Below are 21,481 nucleotides of genomic sequence, written 5' to 3'. Positions count from 1 at the left end.
TAGGCACTTCTTTAGGTTAGACACGTGGAAGATAGGATGTACGTTATTAAGTTCTTGATGTAGTCGAAGTTTGTAAGCTACTGGGCCAATTCTATCAAGAATATCGAACGGCCCAATGTGTTGGATAAGGTGTCTAAGTCCATAACTATATTTGGTATGTACTTGACCCGACCCAGGATGGTCCATTTGGGTTGCACTTCACTGGAACAATTTGTATGGATAGTCTTTTGAGAATAGTATATTTATGATTTATTAATATATTATAAGCTATAATATATTAATATGAAATTGATGAGATTAAAACGTTTAGATCGATAAGATTCTTAAACAAATAAATCAAGAACACAATGAAAATAATAACACCAGATAAATCAATGCTTGTGTCGAATGATTAATCAGTCACGACCACAGAAGAACTCTATGAAGAATTGCTACTGTAGAGGTGTGCTAGGGTTACAATACGATCAAAAGAATAAAACTATCAAAAGCGTACATACTAAGGTGCATGCATGCGCTATCTAAAGTAAACCCTAATAAATGTAAAACGGCTGGACAGGCCCATAACCGAGAACACAATAGACTTAGACAAGAGGCCCAATGACGCAACACTTTTAAACCCAACAATCTCCCCCTTTGTGTTAATTGAGGCGAGAGATTACTGCTGCCGAACCTGTGTGGTCTTCTTTACTGTTTTGAACAGCTTCGGTATGATAGCTAGAATAGTGCGTCGAAAGTTGATATACCACCAAAGCATGTCATTGAAAATCTTCTTTTCAGCATCATCATTGGATTTACAACTGTTTACAATATCCAGAATATGTTCAAGAGCAACAGTAGAAAACAGATGCTTGTAAGACAAGGCGAACATGCACTTTAGTGGAGCAGCCGAACCTCCAACTTCTTTAGTAAACATCACCGTCAAGTGTTCGCTGTCAATCTTGCCCATACGCATCTTATTCACATCACTAGCTTTGCCAATGGGTTTGACAATGGGCTTCTTCCTCAGAGCAGAAGCAATCTCCTGATCAAGCTTTGCTACTTCATGAATATACGATACCAACATTCTCTTTGTTGGATATAGTGTCTAAGTCCGTAACTATATTTGGTATGTACTTGACCCGACCCGTCATGGTCCATATGGGTTGCATGGCATCATGCACTTGGATAGACTAAATGAGAGAAGTAAGACACTTATGGTTTATTAATATATTATAAGTTCTAATATATTAATAATAAGAATAAGAATATTTAGTTAGTATTGATCAATAATTAATTTAGAATTAATTATGTGATCAAAAGAAGACTAATTAAATATATGGGTTGATTGTGTCAATCATCCATAACTTATATAGTGGGCCAAGGCTCCATGGATTATCAAGTTGGGTTAAACCCATAAGATGCTCCATGGATGCTCCATGGGGGTTACATAACCCATGGGTCATGGAAATGAAAGGTCATGACAATTAGGGTTTACATGGTGTAACCCTAATTGTAACATACTATATAAAGAAGCTATTATTCACCATTTTCGGCGACTAGAGTGAATCAAAGAGGGCTAGCCGAAAATCCAAGTGTTCTTATTCTCTTAGAGTTTATTCCAAGTGTACTTGGTGTTGTGTGAAGCATTTGAGGCATCACACTTGAGGTGCTAGGCTCACAAGGTTTCAAAGGAATCCAAGCTACAAAGAGGTATGTAATTCTTACTAACTATTAGAATAAAAGATCCCCATGTATGCTAGATAGGATTATGAACCTTGGAAAATCATTTTGCATGTATCTTAGTCAAACATAGATCCAAGGTTTCTAGGGTTGCATGTACACCATAGGAGTGTTAGAATGCTCAAAACCCAACAGTGGTGTCAGAGCCTAGGATTGTTTGTTAAATACTTGATGCAAACTTGTTTTTCAAAAGCCAAAAACTGTCCAGACAAGAAAACTCGACGAGTTCTGGCCAAAAACTCGCCGAGTTTATGTGTTATTGCATGAACTCGACGAGTTCCTTGATGAACTCGACGAGTTTGTCATCCAGTGAGCAGTTTTTGGAGCTTTGCTGTTGGAAATGGACTAGAAACATTACCCTAAACTGTTTTGGTGTTTTAAAACGTGTTTTAGTTGGTGTAATGTTTATGCTAATCCATTTTCAATGGCTATTATCAAAAATTACAAGTTTTATATAAGTTTGTTATGATTCTTGAAATTCTTGATAATCATGTTCTTGAACTTATGAATTTAGATGATCATAGGAATTATTTGTAACCTCCATGTTAGTTAATTCTTGATCATTATGTGTTTTAATGGAGTCCATAACTTGTCCTCAAGTTATGGAAAACCAAGAGTCACACTTGAATTAAAACCATTAAAAGAACACAAGAATTATGAAAATGAAGAGTCTTCATTTTAATACTCTAATAAAATCATAAGTTATGAGAAATGAAAAGTTTTGAAAGTTTACAAAACTTTCCCTCAAGTTTCGGAACAAGTAAAGTCATAATTAAAACTTTAGTTCCAACCCTTAGAATTTTAAATATTAAAATTCAACCCTTATACTTTATAATATTATAAGTGAATAATAATTATATATGTATAAGATAAAAGTCATTTTACCATTAGTAGGCCTCATTCACGAAGCCGGTCTATAAGGGGGGTATAAGGTTGTTGCCTATAAAATGGCAACTTAATGGGTGTCCATTCTCACCCACCGCTTCCTTGATCGGTGGAGGGTCGTTAGCCGAAAAGGTAGAACAATGACTATAATTCTCATAATAAGTATTATGAATATACTAAAGTAACTAAACATTTATAAATTCCCAATCTTAGTTACTTTAGGAAAATGTGAATAAGGTGCTAATCCATGAAATTACACTTTGCACTTTGATTAAGTCGTTAGTGGAGCGTGTGTGGTTAACCGGCACACTAACTTGGACTTATCAAGGTAGGAAAAGGGTGACTTATTGTTTATCATAGTATCGTTGGAGCGTGTGTGGTTAACCGACACTTCGATTGAGGGGTAATACATTAAGTGTACCAAGTAATTTGCATGGTTACTTCACACCTTGTTTTGTGATCCTCGGCATCCCAGTCACAAAACTTGAAGGGCACACTCGAGATTGAAACACGCCATTTAAAAGTTCATTGAATCTCAAAGAACCTAGGAATTTCTAAACCAATTAAAACCTAATAAGATTTATTCCGTTTTATGGTGGAAATTGGTGAATCGTCATTCACCTACCTTCAAATATTTTATAGCTTGGATTACGGCATCCCTCTTCTAAGTTATAAAATATTGTGTTGGGTCCTAGCCTTAATATAGCATTTGGGTGCTTTATTAAGGACTATCTTGAAATCTAATCTAAACTTATTCTTTCATTTCAGATGTCTTCCAAAAACAATGCTTCTGGCTCAAACCCTACTGGCTCCTTCTCTCTCATGAACCTTTGTGGGAGAGTCATCTTTGATGGATCCAATTTTATGGATTGGATCAGAAACATCAGGATGGTCACTCGCTATGAGGACAAAGAATATGTCCTTGATAAGGAGCTGAAGGAGATTGATGAGTCAACTGCTACCCCAGAGGAGATTGCTGCATTTCAGGCACATGAAAGGGATGCTACCAGAGTAGCATGTATCATGACTGCCACAATGACAGCTGACCTCCAAAAGTCCTATGAGGACTATTACCCTTTTGAGATGCACATGGACTTGATGGAGCGATACCATCAAAGTGCTCGTCAAGAGAGGTATGAAATAATCTCCTCCATGATAACCACCCAAATGAAGGACAATGAGTCCCTCACGACCCACATGCAGAAAATGCAAAGATTTGTGGATCGCTTGAAGAAACTGAATGTTGACTTTCCTGAGGAGTTAGCAATAAATATCATTTTGCACTCCTTACCTTCATGTTATGATCAATTTAGAATGACATACCACATGAATAAGGAAGAAGTTACACTTAGTAAACTTCAAGGACTCTTAAAGACTGCAGAAAGTAGTCTTAAGGGTAAGTCGGGTGTTACTACTCCTCCTACTCCTACTGCGGCTAATGTCTTGGCAATCGGGCATGACAAAGGTAAGAAGAGAAAGAACCCTTCTAAGGGTACCAAGGGTAAAACCCTTGAAGGCTCCTCTTCAAGAAAAACCAAGAAAGGTTTTGTCACTCCTTCTGCTAACCCTAATGAGGCCGAATGCTTCTATTGCCATGAAAAGTCGCACTGGAAGCGAAACTGCCCTAAATACCAACAAGATCTTAAGGGTGGGAAAGTAAAACCCAACCATGCAGGTATATACACTATATTGTCTAATAACTCACCTCATTCTAAGTCTTGGGTCCTTGATACAGGTTGTGGAATTCACATATGTTCTGATCTACAGGGACTAAGAAGAAGTGAGGATTTGGAGCATGGAAAGATAAACCTCATCATGGCGAATAGGAAAGTTTCACCTGTCACCAAGATTGGAGTTTATTCCTTGTTACTAGATAGTGGGTTTACATTAGACTTGAATAAATGTTGTTATTCGCCAGAAATGGCAAGAAATGTTATTTCCTTTCATGCATTGTATAAACAAGGTTTCACCTTTTATTTTGATAATAAAAGTGGTGGTATTGATGCTTTCTATAATAGTGTTCTTTATTTTAAAGCATTACCTTGTGATGGTGTGTATGAAACTGTATCTGTTGTAGATAACTTAGGAAATAATGTATTTTGTATCGATTCTTCCACTAGCCTAGATAAAGCATCCTTATGGCATTGTCGTCTTGGACATGTAAGCAAGAAACGCATAGGCCAACTCCAAAAGGATGGAGTCTTGGAATCATTTGACCTAAAGTCGGATGATAGTTGTGAATCTTGTCTACTTGGAAAAATGACAAAGTCACCTTTTACTGGCACTTGTGGTAGGGGTGAAGGTTTGTTGGATCTCATACACACAGATGTGTCTGGACCCTTCAGAACCGCCACTAGAGATGCTAATCGCTTTTATGTGACTTTTATTGATGATTTTAGTAGATATGGATATGTCTACTTAATCAAACATAAGTCGGAAACCTTTGATAAATTCAAAGAGTTTAAGCAAGAAGTGGAAAATCAGTTGGGCAGGAACATTAAGATGCTTCGATCCGATCGAGGTGGTGAGTATCTTAGTACCGAGTTCCTTGACTATCTTAAGGAATGTGGGATAGTCTCACAATTGACACCTCCCAGAACACCACAGTTGAATGGTGTAGCTGAGAGGCACAATCGAACCTTGTTGGACATGGTTAGTTCCATGATGAGTCGAGTTTCGCTACCAATCTCATTTTGGGGGTATTCCTTAGAGACTGCCGCCCATATCCTTAATCTAGTCCCTGCAAAGAAGGTTGCTAAAACACCTCACGAGATGTGGACTGGAAAAGTTCCAAATCTAGACCACATCAAGGTTTGGGGTTGTGAGGCTTTCGTGAGACGCGAGACTCACGACAAGCTCGAACCTCGAAGTGAGAGGTGTATTTTCATCGGCTACCCACATAAATCTTTTGGTTATATCTTCTACAGACCCAGTGACAATGTGGTCTTTGTAGCAAGAAGAGGAGTCTTTCGAGAGAGAGAACTCATAAGCCAAAGAGACAGTGGGAGGCAAGTTGACCTTGAAGAAATTCAAGAGTCAAGCGGTGAAGGAACCTCAAACCCTAGCCCTCAACCTGAGGAGGAAACTCCTGTTGAGCCGACTGAAGAGTCCATACCTCTGAGGCGTTCCACCAGAGTTAGGAATGCACCTGAACATTATTATGGTTTCCATATTACTGCAGAAGGTGATACCCTTATCAGTGATAATACACTGATAAATCTGGAAGAGCCTAACAGCTACACGGAAGCCATGGCAGGCCCTGGGTCTGCTAAATGGAAAAGAGGCTATGGATAGCGAGATACAATCCATGTATGACAATCAAGTTTGGAACTTGGTTGACAATGTACCAGGTCGTAAGATAGTAGGGTGCAAATAGATCTTCAAGAAGAAGACCGACATGGATGGTAATGTACACACTTATAAGGCACGACTGGTTGCAAAGGGTTATTCTCAAACTCCGGGAGTTGATTATGATGAGACCTTTGCACCAGTGGCCAAGATTAAGTCTATTAGGGTTCTGTTAGCCATTGCTGCATTTCATGATTATGAAATATGGCAATTGGATGTCAAAACCGCTTTCCTTAATGGAAAGTTGGCTGAGGATGTTTACATGGTTCAGCCAGAGGGTTTTGTAAGTACAAAATACCCTAATAAAGTGTGTAAGCTTGAAAAATCCATATATGGATTGAAACAAGCACCTTGCAGATGGAATCTTTGCTTCGATGAGAAAGTCAAAGAGTTTGGCTTTTCGAGATGTGAAGATGAATCGTGTATATATGTCAAGGCTAGTGGGAGTATAGTTAGCTTTTTGGTACTGTATGTGGATAACATACTGCTCATAGGAAATGACATCCCAACCTTATAGGAAGTGAAATCCTGGCTTGGGAAGTGTTTCACTATGAAAGACCTAGGAGAAGCTGCCTATATCCTCGGGATTAAGATTTTGAGAAACAGGAGTAAAAGACTAATTGGACTTAGTCAGAGTACCTACTTGGACAAAGTGCTGAAGAGGTTCAGTATGGAAAATTCCAAGAAAGGAGATTTACCTATTCAGTGTAATGCCAGACTGAGTAAAACTCAGAGCCCGAGTACAGATGAAGAGATAGCTAAGATGAGTCGAGTCCCATATGCTTCCGCTGTAGGCTCGATCATGTATGCTATGACTTGTACTCGTCCTGATGTTGCTTTTGCTTTAAGCATGGTTAGCAGATATCAGAGTAATCCTGGCAAGGCTCACTGGACTGCAGTAAAGAATATTCTCAAGTACCTGCGAAGGACTAAGGACTGGGTCCTTACCCTTGGTGGGAGTGATGACTTGAAAGTAGCAGGGTATAGTGATGCTAGCTTTCAGACTGATAGGGATAATTTCTGCTCTCAGTCGGGCTGGGTCTTTACCCTAAATGGAGGGGCAATTACTTGGAAAAGTTCCAAGCAAGATATAGTGGCTGATTCCACTTGTGAATCAGAGTATATAGCAGCAAGTGAAGCAGCAAAGGAGGCTATATGGCTAAGGAACTTCATCGGAGACCTTGGAGTTGTACCAGCTATTAAGGAGCCCATGGAAATTTTCTGTGATAATGAAAGTGCAGTTGCCTTAGCAAAGGAACCAAGGGATCACGGGAGATCCAGGCACATCGACAGAAAATACAATTTCATCAGACATCGAATAGAAGAAGGAATCCTCGTGGCAAAGAGGGTATCATCAGATGAGAACCCGACAGATCCCCTCACGAAGGGACTGAGTAGGGTTAAGCATCTTCAGCATGCTAGGTGCATAGGGCTAAGAGATGATATTAGTTTTTAGAAGTTAGATAATTTTGAAATATGTAAAATGTAATTGGCATTTGATGATAAATAAAAGTTGTTATTTATGAGTAAAGTGTTGCTATCTCTTGTCAATCATTTACTAGTATTTCTTTTTGCAAGTTTTGACTTCCAGAATAATTATGTTATAGTATATATCATATTATTCAAATTCTCTACAGTCAATCATATGTTGGAAGTACATATGAATCAAGACTGTCATGGGTTGGTTTGTAGAGGTCCAAGATGTTGGACAAAGGGGGCTACAACACTCATGAGTGCTCATAAGTTATGAGTATTGGATTCAACCCACGCTCACTGGTATCACTTCATGGAATTTATCTCGAGTGATCGTGAGACGGTAATATCATATAAGTCTTCAAACCTAGACATATGATTTGTTACCTATGAGTTGGTTATGCATTGATTGTATGAAAACGCATTGGTAACTCGATGTTATAAAACGTACCTTTGTGTGTAATTTAACAAGTAGTAGAGCAAACATATGAGTCGAAGTTTATCTGTTCCTTCTTGGATTAGAAGCGATATCTGGGCCCCTCGATGATTTTGTTTTGACCCATGTACCGGGCCCGGTCAGAACTAAATTGATGTGTTCAATTAAGTTCTATGTCAAACAAATCGGAAATCGGGAAACAACTGCTAGACAATAGAAAGACATTGTTCCATGTGTTTGTCCGACTGATATCTAGAACAGAGAATTATATGATCACTTATCTAAAATGGCACACCATCATCTTCTCAGTTCCGAGAGACCTTGAAAGAGCTACGATTGCTGATCGGTTCCCGAAGTCATACTTGCAACTATAGTTATTAGACTTATCCAAGTGGGAGACTGTTGGATATAGTGTCTAAGTCCGTAACTATATTTGGTATGTACTTGACCCGACCCGTTATGGTCCATTTGGGTTGCATGGCATCATGCACTTGGATAGACTAAATGAGAGAAATAAGACACTTATGGTTTATTAATATATTATAAGTTCTAATATATTAATAATAAGAATAATAATATTTAGTTAGTATTGATCAATAATTAATTTAGAATTAATTATGTGATCAAAAGAAGACTAATTAAATATATGGGTTGATTGTGTCAATCATCCATAACTTATATAGTGGGCCAAGGCTCCATGGATTATCAAGTTGGGTTAAACCCATAAGATGCTCCATGGATGCTCCATGGGGGTTACATAACCCATGGGTCATGGAAATGAAAGGTCATGACAATTAGGGTTTACATGGTGTAACCCTAATTGTAACATACTATATAAAGAAGCTATTATTCACCATTTTCGGCGACTAGAGTGAATCAAAGAGGGCTAGCCGAAAATCCAAGTGTTCTTATTCTCTTAGAGTTTATTCCAAGTGTACTTGGTGTTGTGTGAAGCATTTAAGGCATCACACTTGAGGTGCTAGGCTCACAAGGTTTCAAAGGAATCCAAGCTACAAAGAGGTATGTAATTCTTACTAACTATTAGAATAAAAGATCCCCATGTATGCTAGATAGGATTATGAACCTTGGAAAATCATTTTGCATGTATCTTAGTCAAACATAGATCCAAGGTTTCTAGGGTTGCATGTACACCATAGGAGTGTTAGAATGCTCAAAACCCAACACTCTTTATGTGATGAAGAATGGGTTCGTACTTCTGCTCATTTGACAACAAAATGTTAGTCAACAGAATCCAGTCATGAGGATTGAGATTCAAAAAATCTGCAAGAGAAATGTCATGAACCGAATCATCAGAACCACGAGTAATCCGGAATTTCACATTGATGAATTTACCCGCAGCAACTGGCTTCATAACCTTGACCTTAGTAATCTTCTTTGCACTCCAGGTAAGATATTGAGGTTGCGAGAAAGCCAGATAATCATCAATTAGTTCTGTGTCAACCTTCGGGTCAGGTGAGGGAACAAAAGCAATTGGCTCAAAACAGTGAAAAACGAATGCCCTTCGGGTGTTCGGCATATCGAATTTCAAGTCTTTAGAATTAACCAAGTCAAAGGAAACGACTGGTTCAAGCCAATGAATACTTGGGGATCCAATCGCTTCTTTCAGCAGATTTTCTTTTGTCCATAACGGAAAGAGAGATTTACTTCGTTCCAAAATGCCATGGGCGTCTTTAGATTTCCTTTCCCTCTCTTCGGTTTCACGGGTTTGCTTTAACAACTCATCTTGATTCACATCTTCTTTTTCTCCACTTTCACCAACAATTGTCTTTCCTTTATCTTGAACAATTGAACCCGAAGCTACATTATCCTTCAGTTCTGTGGTGACACTTGGATTAACAAGAGGAGGTGGAGGATTTTCGGTTGTTGGAGTTGGGATTTTGGGGTTTTATCTTGGTGGATCTTGACTTGCTTCTCCCCGTTGTTTTGGAAGGACGACCGCCTCCGAAACACCCTCGATTCTGCAGAGAAGTGCAAGAGTTGGACGCAATTTCTCAGCCAAACGTCTCCTGATGATGATGGTGAGAGCTGTATCATGGGCATCCAGGAGATCGACCCGAAGAGCATGAAGATCACTAACATAGGTTTTGACCACTGCACGTTCGGACTTGAGATCATCAATCTCCTTCTTCGCCTGGGTAAGCTTGACAGATTGAGTTTTGATCAGAGTAGTTTGTCGAGCTAGCTCATCTATCACTTTATTTTCAAAAGCTAAATCAGCCTGGAGTGTGTCAAGACGAGAGTTGATAGACTGTTGGAGTGCCGAGTGATCAGTTTGGATGTCAGAGCAAACAGTTTGAAATTTCGCTTGTTCCGCTTGAAGAGAAGAAACAAGCTTGTCGATAGTGGAATTAACTTTGTTTGCATTTTGCTGGGACTCAGCTTGTAGAGACTTCAAAACTTCTTGAGCATCAGAAATTAGTTTTTCGACTTTTTCGGTCGCTGTCTTAGTGGATTCATCAACGGATTTGGTTGCTTTCTCAATTGAAGATTCATGCTGCTGGACCAAAGTGGCTACTAAAGCTTTGATAGGAGCATCAGAATATGCCAAAGTAGAGGATTAAGATGAAGAGGCGAGCAAAGTATCAAGCTTCTGATTTAACTCCTTGAGATGCCTCTTGGTGAGTGGAGCATCGTCATCGTCATCACTTTGAACAGTGTAGGGACTATAGTGAAAAGTATCAAACTCCATATCCGTGCCACCGAGAACAATATCAGATTCGTCTGAGTGGATTGGTGATAAAGGTTTTGAGGTAATGGGTGTTTCAACACCTGAAGTTTGTGCCCCCGTATCAGATGCGTTGACAGGAGGTGTAGGTACAGTTGAAGTGGTGGTGATGGTTGATTCGGTGAATAATGGTGGTGGTAGAGGTGTAAAAGTAGGAATTTTAGTGGAAGTTGGAGGAGGGCATGGAGCGATTGAAATCGGAACAGTAGTGTGCTGAGGAGAAGGAGGTGGAGATGGAACAGTGTTAGTAAGAATTCAAACTTTGAATCAACTGAGCCCAGAGAATCGACCCATAGTCAAGGTTGATTCCATCATACAAACCATAGAGAATGGTCATGAAACCCTTGCTAGCACCATCAGATGCTGCAACACGTTCAGAAAACTCTTTGATAGAAGAGTGAACAAGCCATTCCATTGAGGAGGAAGGCAGGACTTCTTAACCTTGGGAATTGTAGTGAGAATGTCGTTGTAACCCATGTTATAGAACATCTCAAAGATTTGTACAGTGGAAATCGAGTCAGGGTTCACCAGTGAGTCTGCAGAGGGTAGCCCTAAAAGTGAACAGAATTGAGCCTTCGAGACTGAAGTCATATTATCAAAAATATCAAATAAAATTCTTTCATCGGCCTTGATGTATTTTGCAGAAGAATAAACCTGAGAAAGAAGAGATATTGGAACAACGTCGACTTTGGTAAGGACATTCACCAACGGTGAGTATTTCAGACATTCGACAATCTGTAGCATGTAGGGATCATAGGAGTACGGCACCAAGTTGATAATCAGATTCTGTTTGGGCTTGATTGTAAGGTGAGAGGATTGAGCGGTGTTGTCTTGAATGGAAGAAGAGTCTGCCATTGCTGAAGCTTGGTGAGGAAGATGCACAGTAGAAGAGAAGAAATCGCCTTGTGAAGGTTGTAAAGATGAGAACAGAATGGAGGAAAATCTTTTATACGATTTCCAGGAGAGAGAAACTTCCCTTAATGATGATGGCGTGACGTACTGAAACGTCGCCTAAAAAGTAGCGATTTGACAACTGTCGTTCCCCAAAAGGCATATCAGGCGGCGTGATGATAGGGTTAACGATTCAAATTCACGCGCCCTTTTAAAATCTTATCCATTCATCTTCTCTTTAGAGTAACCAATCGTTTCAAATTCCCTTTCGAAACCAATTCTCCCATTCCGCCTTATATGCCAAAAAGATTGATTGAGCATCTGTCACTTCTTTGATAATAAGACCACCATTGTGTTGTTGAAGCAAAACAACAATTTTAGAAAATTGCCATTGAAACAACGAACCAGACTTTGGAAGGCCATAAAGAACTTCGTGCAAGAGTGTGCCAAAGAAAAAGAAATAAAGCAAGTTATTTATGTGGGATATTAGTGATATCTTTTAAAGACACAAAACTGTGGATCCCGGGCACGAATCTCTTCCTTCAAAGTCAAGAGAGACTAAGAAGTGTCTGTGTGGTTTCCTGTTAAAGTACGATCAAATGCTTGTTAAGAAGCAATGAAAGGCATATTTTCAAGATTCGGTTATAAGGGTGGCTTTTACTTCAACTGAACTACGGACCTTGATATAAGACCAAAAGTCGAGTGAAGTACTTGGGTGGCCAGTGTAGCCAAAAACATCAAGTAGGTGGGTTCATTTTTCAGTGACTTGGTGATAGATTAGAAATCTCAAAACAAAATTAAAACTGGATCTTTTGGGTAGAAATGTCCTTGTGTTGGAGCATTTCATAAAGATCTCATAAAATGAAATAAAAGAGATTTCATGGTACCGACCACAAATGTGGTTTCGTTAATACATGGGTGAAAGTTAGAACATTTGATTGTTCACCGTCAATTCAGTTAAGGTTTTGGATTGAGGGTTTCACTTAGTACGTGGTGAAACGAAACTAAGATCATTAAAATAGATTTTGTGTAACCATAAACCTCAGTGGTAAATGCTGAGAGTCTCAAGGGTTACGATTATGAAGCGTAATGTGATGGAGAAAAGTAAAAAGGTGGTTAAGGAACCGAAAGTACCTCTGCTATACAATAAGGACCGAGCAGATAACTCTTAACTCAGTGTGAGAAGAGTAAGGTACCTCATTACTTAAGTGATTTTGAAGTCTTATTGGGAAGAAACGATTTTTATATATCGAGTCAGTAAGACTTCACTTAGAGTTTGTGAGGCTTTGGACAACATGCAGCAGCATGCTTCTACGGACACTTTGCTAGTATACAGAGTAAGAATATATACCTTCCCCATAATTCATGATTGAGACAAGCAGCAAGACTGGTAGAAAAATAAAAGAAAATATTTTTGTGTTTTTGATATATCTGAAAAATAAATAAAAGCAGAGAGGAAAAATATTTTTGTATTTTTGAATATTTCTGAAAAGACATAAAAACAGAAAGGGAAAATAGTTTTGTATTTTTAGATATTTCTGAAAAAGACATAAAAACAAAAAGGAAAAATATTTTTGTATTTTTAGATATTTCTGAAAAAGACATAAAAACAGAAAGGAAAAATATTTTTGTATTTTTAGATATTTCTGAAAAAAAAAGAAAGAAAGAAAAAAACATAAACTAAAAAGAAAATGTACAAAAGTATACAGAAAGTATCAACCGAACGTTCGCCTTTTGGATAGATGAGGCGAAATATACCGAGCGTTTGGTTCAATTCGGTTATCGAAAAAATCGAAACCGAAATAGACCGAGCGTTCGCTCTATTTCGCTTGTTAGTTTTAAAGAGGGGAAAGCGAAGGTGAAACTTAATGAAACGAAGATGGTTTCGGTACATATTCAACTTCCATCATTCCTAAGCCTTGGAGTATTCTATTGAATGGTGCTTCAGGCAAAGCTTTCGTGAATATGTCAGCCAATTGATCTGCAGATCGAACGAAGTAAACTTCAACATTACCATCTTCTACGTGATCCTTGATGAAGTGATATCTCAGTGCAATGTGTTTCCTCTTGGAATGCTGCACTGGGTTGTGACAAATACGAATTGCGCTTTCAGAGTCACAATACAGGGGAATTTTCTTCATATTCAGGCCATAATCCCTGAGTTGGCTTTGGATCCAGACGACCTGTGAGGTACACGATGCTGCTGCAATATATTTAGCTTCGGCAGTTGATAGGGATACACAAGTTTGTTTCTTGGACTGCCAGCTGACTAGTTTACCATCAAGAAATTGATAACCTCCAGTTGTGCTCTTTCAGTCTAAACCACATCCTCCAAGATCGGCATCGAAGAATGCTTGAACAAAGAAGCCTGATTTGGCTGGATACCATATTCCGAGAGACGAGGTTCGCTTCAAGTATCTGAGGATGTTCTTAACAGCCACCATGTGAGGTTCGCCTGGATTGGCTTGGAACCTGGCACAATGGCAAACAGAAAACATGATATCCGGTCTACTAGCTGTAAGATACATTAGTGACCCTATCATTTGACGATAGAGGGTCATATCAGCAGCTGGTTTTTCCATGGATGGTGTCAGCTTCGTCCCGAAAGCCATTGGAACTTTCACTCTTGAGTCTCCCATCATGCCGAAATTTGATAGTAAAGTCTTTATGTAAACCTCATGATTGATAAAAATGCCTTCTGGTCCCTGTCTTATGTTCAGGCCAAGGACAAAGTTAATTGGATCCATTGAGCTCATCTCAAATTTAGTCTCCATCAATTTTCGGAATTCAGCTGTTAAGATGGGATTCATGGAACCAAAGATGTTGTCATCAACATAAATTTGGACTATCATAAGGTGGTCACCCTCTTTCTTGTGAATGGAGGTTGGGTCAACCAAACCTTGCTTGAATTTAGACATTTTTAGAAAGCGAGTTAAAGTTTCATACCAAACTCTAGGGGCTTGCTTTAGACCGTAAACTGCTTTGTCAAGAATGTAGCAATGATCAGGATATTTCTCATTCACGAAACCCAGTGGTTGTTCAACATATACGGTTTCTTCCAATTCCCCATTCAGGAAAGCACACTTAACGTCCATTTGAAAAACTTCAAAATTCTTGTGTGCCGCGTATGCCAGAAAGATACGCACGGATTCTAACCTTGCAATTGGAGCGAAGGTTTCTTCATAATCAATCCCTTCTTCCTGACAATATCCTTTCACTACATGTCTCGCTTTGTTCCGTATCACATTCCCTTCTTTATCCATCTTATTACGGAATACCCATTTTAAACCAACTACGAATGCATCCTTTGGAGTAGGAATCAGTCTCCAGGATCGGTTTCTCACAAACTCGTTGAGTTCGTCTTGCATATCCTGTACCCAATCAGAATGATCGAGTGCAGTGTAGACAGTTTTCGGTTCTATCTTGGAGGCAAACAAAATAAACATGCAATATTCCACTTGTGCGAATAAGCAGTTTGTTTTGCTTTAACTTGAGAGCGTGTGAGGACTCCCTAAGATGATTCACCAATCACTTGTGTTTTCGGATGATCTCTTGTCCATTTAGTGAATGGAGGGTAATCTGGATCATAGGTAGGATCTAGTTCAACATTTACTTCTTCTTCAAATTCTGTAGAACGTCCGAATTATCATTTTTATTCTGATTCTCCCCCTCGAATGATGAGACGGTTTCAACATCAGGTTCAGAATTCTCCCCCTCAATTGGACTTTCATGGGTCTTGGTTGGAGATGAGTTCTCTCCCTGGAGAGGCGAAGCTTGTTCACTTGATGAAGGTAAATCCTCCCCCTGCAATGGCGTGCTGTCTTTTGGAGTGCTATCATTTGGCGTGCTTGAAGCATGAGGTTCGCTTGGACTCTGGGGTTCATTTTCCATGTATTTTGCAGTGTCATTGATTATCTTCTTTAGGTTATCAATTTTGTTATCGGCTGCATTCTCTTCAGAGTGGATGGCTTTTTCTGGTTCGTCAAAAAGCAACATGTATTCTTCAAACAGGTTGGATATCGGTGTAGTGACTTTACCAGTAACAGGAAATATTTCCTCCGTGGAACCTTCGCTTGATTGGAATTTCTTCATGTAATTGTCATCAAACGTGACATAATAGGTTTCTTCTAACTTCTTTGATATTTTGTTGAGAACCCTATATGCCTTGGAGGTTAGAGAGTACCCCAAGAAAATCCCTTCATCATCTTTCACATCAAATTTGTTTCGGTTCTCTTTGGAGTTGAAGATGAAACATCTGGAATCGAAGACATGAAAAAACTTTACGTTAGGTTTGCGATTATTAAGAATTTCATAAGAAGTGACAGAAAATCGCTTATTGAGAAAGGATCGATTCTGTGTATAGCAAGCTGCAGCGATAACATCGGCTCAGAAATACAGAGGAAGAGAAGCGAAGCCGAGCATGATTCGGGCTGCTTCACACAAGGATCGGTTGTGTCTTTTAACCACTCCATTCTGCTGAGGAGTGTAAGGAGCAGAGAAATTGTGTGTGACTCCCTTTTCGACTAGAAATTCTTCAAATTCTTTGTTCTTGAATTCCAATCCGTTGTCACTTCTGATGTTACGAACTAGCTTTCGCAACTGAACTTCCACTTGCTTTATAAAGTTCTTCAACATTGGAGTAGCCTCTGATTTCTGTTTAAGAATATATACCCAAGTGAAACGGGAAAAATCATCAACAATAACAAGTATAAACTTACTACCACCGATACTCTCAATTGGAGATGGTCCACATAGATCAATATGAAGAAGCTCAAGAGGCTCGATGATCTTTGTATTTACATGAGTTGGATGAATCTTTCTGCTTTGCTTTCCCATTTCGAATGCAGCGGATAGATGCCCCTTATCAAACTTCAAGAGGGGAAGACCTCTCAGATGATCACCAAGCACGAGCTTGTTGATATCTTTAAAGTTGAGGTGCGAGAGTCTTCGGTGCCATAACCAACGTTCATCAGAGTGAGCCTTAGTTAGTAGACATACAGCAGGCTTCCCTCGTATCAGATTTAGATTAAGTGGATACATTTCGCCTTTTCACTGCGACTTTAGTAGAATTGTTTTTGTTTTCTTCTCTATGATTTCTGATCCTTCATCATCGAACGAAACCTTCAGACCAGTTCCCACAAGTAATTGTGAAACACTGATTAGGTTGTGTTGCAATCCCTCCACATAGGCAACTTTACGGATTGAGAAATCTCCATTTGTAATCATCCTGTAGCCTTTTATCGTGCCATAAGAATTGTTTTCGTATTTGACACATCCACCATCTTTGAGAGCACGAAATTCCCTCAGCTCTTCCTTCCTTCCTGTCAAGTGACGCGAGCAGCCACTATCAATATCCCATTCGTCGTCGAACTGCTCGTCACGTATAATCTGCAAAAATTAAGCAGATTTAGGAACCCAAATTTGTTTGGGTCCTACTGAGCCTTTTACAGGACAAGGAAAAGCAATAGAAAGATCAACCATATACATTTGTTTTATTAAAGTGGTTTCGTCTTTTCTTTTAATGGTGAAAACTTTGATTTTGTTATTTGCTTTGTTTGATTCATTTTGCTTTTCTTTATGTTGATTCTTAACAACTCCTTTCGTATCCTTCATAGGGTTAGTAGTCGTCTTCTTTATTTGCTCTTCTGAATCGGAGACGGGCTTTCCCTTTCCTTTAATATCCTTGAGAGGAGTTTGATTCGGTTGAGAGCGAGGATGGTTGTTTTTTGCGGTGAACTTTCTTGGTGATAATGACTTGTGAGCAAGTTGTTCCTTTTGTTTCTGTGAAGCACAAGAATGATAATGAGAACACTGCTTGGGTTTCGCTTGCGAATTTACTTTCGCTCTTTGAGAGGAAGACTTTTCTTTATGCACATAGTTAGAGTTCTGGTATTGCCAAAACTGCTTCCTTTCATTGAGATTCTTCTGATATCTCCTGTTTCGTTGACGCTTTTGCTCTGAAAGTTGCTTGGAAGATTTGTGAATATTCACATTCGGTTTCGGTTTCTTTGCATGAGTTTCGCTCCTTGCTGACGGAGATTCGCTTGTCCTTTTGGTCTCGCTTTGAGCTTCTTTTGTACCACTTGAACTTGCTTTAGCGAAGTTAGATGGCTTATTGATTGGTTCAGCCACATATCTTCCTTTCACCCTCCAAGAGGTTCGTTCTGATAATCCTTTCGTTTCATCTGCATTATCAATCGGGGATGACCAAAAGTACTCATAACAGCCATCAGCATTATCTTCTTCTACCAAGGAAGTTAGCTCAACAGTTTGCTTCTTGGTAACTCCGGTGGTGGTGTACACTTGATTCGGTACAGTTTGTACCTTACGGTATACCACAGCCTTTTCTTTCAGGACTTTGTTACGGTCTTTAGACGATCGAGCGAACTCAATAGAGTTTTCAGATATAAGGACTTTTGCTGGTTCGGGTTCGGTTTTAACAAATTCAGAACAGTCAACCACGTCTTCTACAAAAAATTCACTAATATCGTCGTCCTCGTCAAATTCAGAAGTATTGTTGACATCAATCTTGTTTTCTGAACTTAACTTGGTACTCATTGAATCAAAAATCTGTACGGTTTCGGTTTTAATTTTAAACTTATCATTTTCGTCCAATAAGTTTTTAAGCATGTCCTTGTGGTCTTTTGACTTAATAAAGGACTCAATTTTGCCCAGACCAATCCTATAGGCATCAATGGTTTCTTCTGATGAGACAATTGATTCACAATTATAACAATAAGCATCTATTTCGTATTCCTTTAGTTCAAGAAAAGGCAAAATCATTTTGTGAATCTTTTTTCCGATATCGCAATCTAGATGCAACTGAGTAATATTTGTATAAAGACGCTTAGCAATTAAACAAAAAATATTCCTTTGTTTCAATAATTTCAAATTGTCTCTTTGCAAATATATCAATTCATCTCTTTCCCTAACCGACTCTAACTCCTTCTGCTCTATCCACATCCTTTGCTCCTCACTCTTGGACAACACCCTGCTAATTTGATCAGTTAGGTTAGCATTTGTGAGGCGAGTTTGTTTTAGGCTACCACTTAGATTAGAAAATTTAGATTTTAAATCATTTAATTCCTTTTCATAGTTAGAAACAGGTATTTTGAGTGTTATGAGAATAGAATTTACCTTCTTGATCAACTGATCACATTCGTTGATCTGTTCTCCAACTGGTTTCGCTGTGAAGCATCTATCCTCCCTCTCTTTCGCTTCATCAACCCCGCCATATGTAGTGTAACCTCTTATTTGTGACACCCCATCCGTCACCATCAGACACTTTCCTGCCAAACCAGAACCTTCTTCTTTCGCTACGAATGCCCTTCCATGAGTGTGCTTGCGTACTTCCTCATCTTCCGAATCAGTAGACCAGATCTCTACTCCACCGAACTCGTTTTCAACATTTCCTGCACAAGTAACACATGCATGGATTTATCGTTAGACTTCTTTTTCTTGGATTCTTCAAGCTTACGAGTGTGGTAAGCTTCATCGTCTTTATTCTCTTTCTTCTCATTCATTCTTCTTAATATGCACTCTTTTGCTAGATGGTTTTTGCCATGACAATAATTGCAGTGATAGCCCGAATCACCCCACAAGTTTGCTCTCTTTCTCTTCTTCTTCTTTCTGAGGAGCACTTTTAATCTCCTCTTTCGCCTTCTCCGAACTATAGCTTCCCTGCCAGTTTCGGTTCTTGGCTGGGAACTTCTTTCTTGCAAACCGCTTGGGATTGGATACCATCAGTGCATATTCTTCATCTGTCAGATCACATTCGGAAAGGTTAGATTCTGTTTCTTCTTCAATCAAATTCTTACCCTTTGAGATAAGAGACAATGATCCCATTCCGGAAACCACTTTCCTTTCCTTGGTCACAACACTTTCATGAGATTTGAGAATTCCCATGAGCTTCGCCATCGAATAGGATTTAAACTGTTCATGAGCTTTAACAGTTAAAACCACAGCTATCCATTCTGGCCTTAGACCATTCATAAAGGTGACTTTCTGCTCGATCACCTCTTTGCCAATTCCATGCTTGATCATCTTGCTGAGAAGATGGTTGTAACGATTGAATGTTTGAATGAGACTTTCATCTTGCTTTTGCTTGAAGTGACCGAACTCTGAAAGCAGAAGAGTTTGAGTAGAATGTTCAAGATCCTCATTGGTGGAATACAACTCCTTATACCGATCCCAAATCTCCTTTGTAGTAGTATATGCACTCACCAGACGAAAGGTGTCAGATTGTAAAGCGAATCTAATCATCCTCATTGCTTTTATGTTGCTCAACAGCTTGTCCTTCTCGTCTTGAGTAACATCTTTCACGTCAATCATCAGCTGATTATACTCCTTTTGAGTCTTAATGGTTCTTTCGGTTCCAGTATGAGAAAAAGGACCCACGGTAATTGTTTACCAAATTAAATATTCGTTGTCCTCTGAACCCAAGACATAATCTTCAAAGTGAAGAGCCCAGACTTCATACTGTTGAGTATACAAGATTGGAATCCTTGTAGTCGATCCAAAGCTGTTGGAGATGTTAATAGGATTGGTTTGAGATTCGTCGTGAGACATAATGACTTGATCTGTTTACCTGTCAAGAATCAGACTTGTAAAGCGGTATTAGGGCAATATCGAGATCTATGAACAACGTCAATGAAGAGATGACGGCTAAACAAATTCAATAAAAGCGGAAACCCTAAAAATATTCTTCAAACAAAAGAGATGCGTATGATTTACACAGTCTCCTGCTCTGATACCAATTGATGAGTTTAAAACGTTTAGATCGATAAGATTCTTAAAAAGATAAATCAAGAACACAATGAAAATAATAACACCAGATGAATCAATGCTTGTGTCGAATGATTAATCAGTCACGACCTCAGAAGAACTCTATGAAGAATTGCTACTGTAGAGGTATGCTAGGGTTACAATACCATCAAAAGAATAAAACTATCAAACGGGTACATACTAAGGTGCATGCATGTACTATATAAAGTAAACCCTAATAAATGTAAAACGGTTGGACAGGCCCATAACCGAGAATACAATAGACTTAGACAAGAGGCCCAATGACGCAACACTTCTAAACCCAACAAAAATCATATTATTTAATTAGTATTGATCAAGAATTAATTTGGAATTAATTTAATGATAAAAAAGAAACTAATTAAATATGGACTCTTATATATATGGAATGGGCCAATGTTCATTTAGGATGGGCTAAGCTTGCATGGAAGTCCATAGATAGTCCATGGAGCTTTTAACCCATGGATCCTATGGAAATGAAAGGTCATGGGTATTAGGACTTACATGGATGTAACCATAATCCACCATAGTATAGAAAGAGGTCTTTGGCACTTGAAATTGGCACTAGTGTGTGAGACTTGAAGCATAACCGATTTTGTGAGCTTAAGTATACTCTCTCAAGAACTTCCAAGTTGTTGTGGTGATTTGTGATTCCACTTGAGGCATTCACATTATTGGTGCTAGGCTCTTAAAGCTCCAAGCAATCAACCACAAGAAAAGGTATGTCATTCTACTAGTTTTATATTACATGTACCCCCTATCATATGCTAATTAGGATGAAACCTTGGAAAAATGAATATTTTCATGTATAATAGAGAAAATATAGATCCAAGCTTTCTAGGGTTGCATGCACACCATAGGAGTGTTAGAATGCTCAAAACCCATCAGTGGTATCAGAGCCTATGCTTGTTTTCATTATACTTGATGCAAATTGTTGAAAAAAGTCGAAAATCTGCTCACTGTTCAGTGAACTTGTCGAGTCCATGGGGGGACTCGACAAGTCCAAGTGAAAACTCATCCTACTCGTCAAATAGGTTCTTGCACTCGGCGAGGAGGAGGCCCTGTGTGCATAATTTTGAGTTTTATTGCTAGAATTGGACTATAATCATTACCCTAAACTGTTTTTAGATTGTTAAACCTGTTTTTGATGTGGTAATGATTGTGCTTATCCAATTTCAATG

This window comes from Lactuca virosa, chromosome 6 (genome assembly GCF_052849685.1).
Source record: "Lactuca virosa cultivar CGN04683 chromosome 6, Lactuca_virosa_CGN04683_v6, whole genome shotgun sequence".
NCBI classification, from domain to species: Eukaryota; Viridiplantae; Streptophyta; class Magnoliopsida; order Asterales; family Asteraceae; genus Lactuca; species Lactuca virosa.
This window is presented reverse-complemented; position numbering follows the sequence as displayed.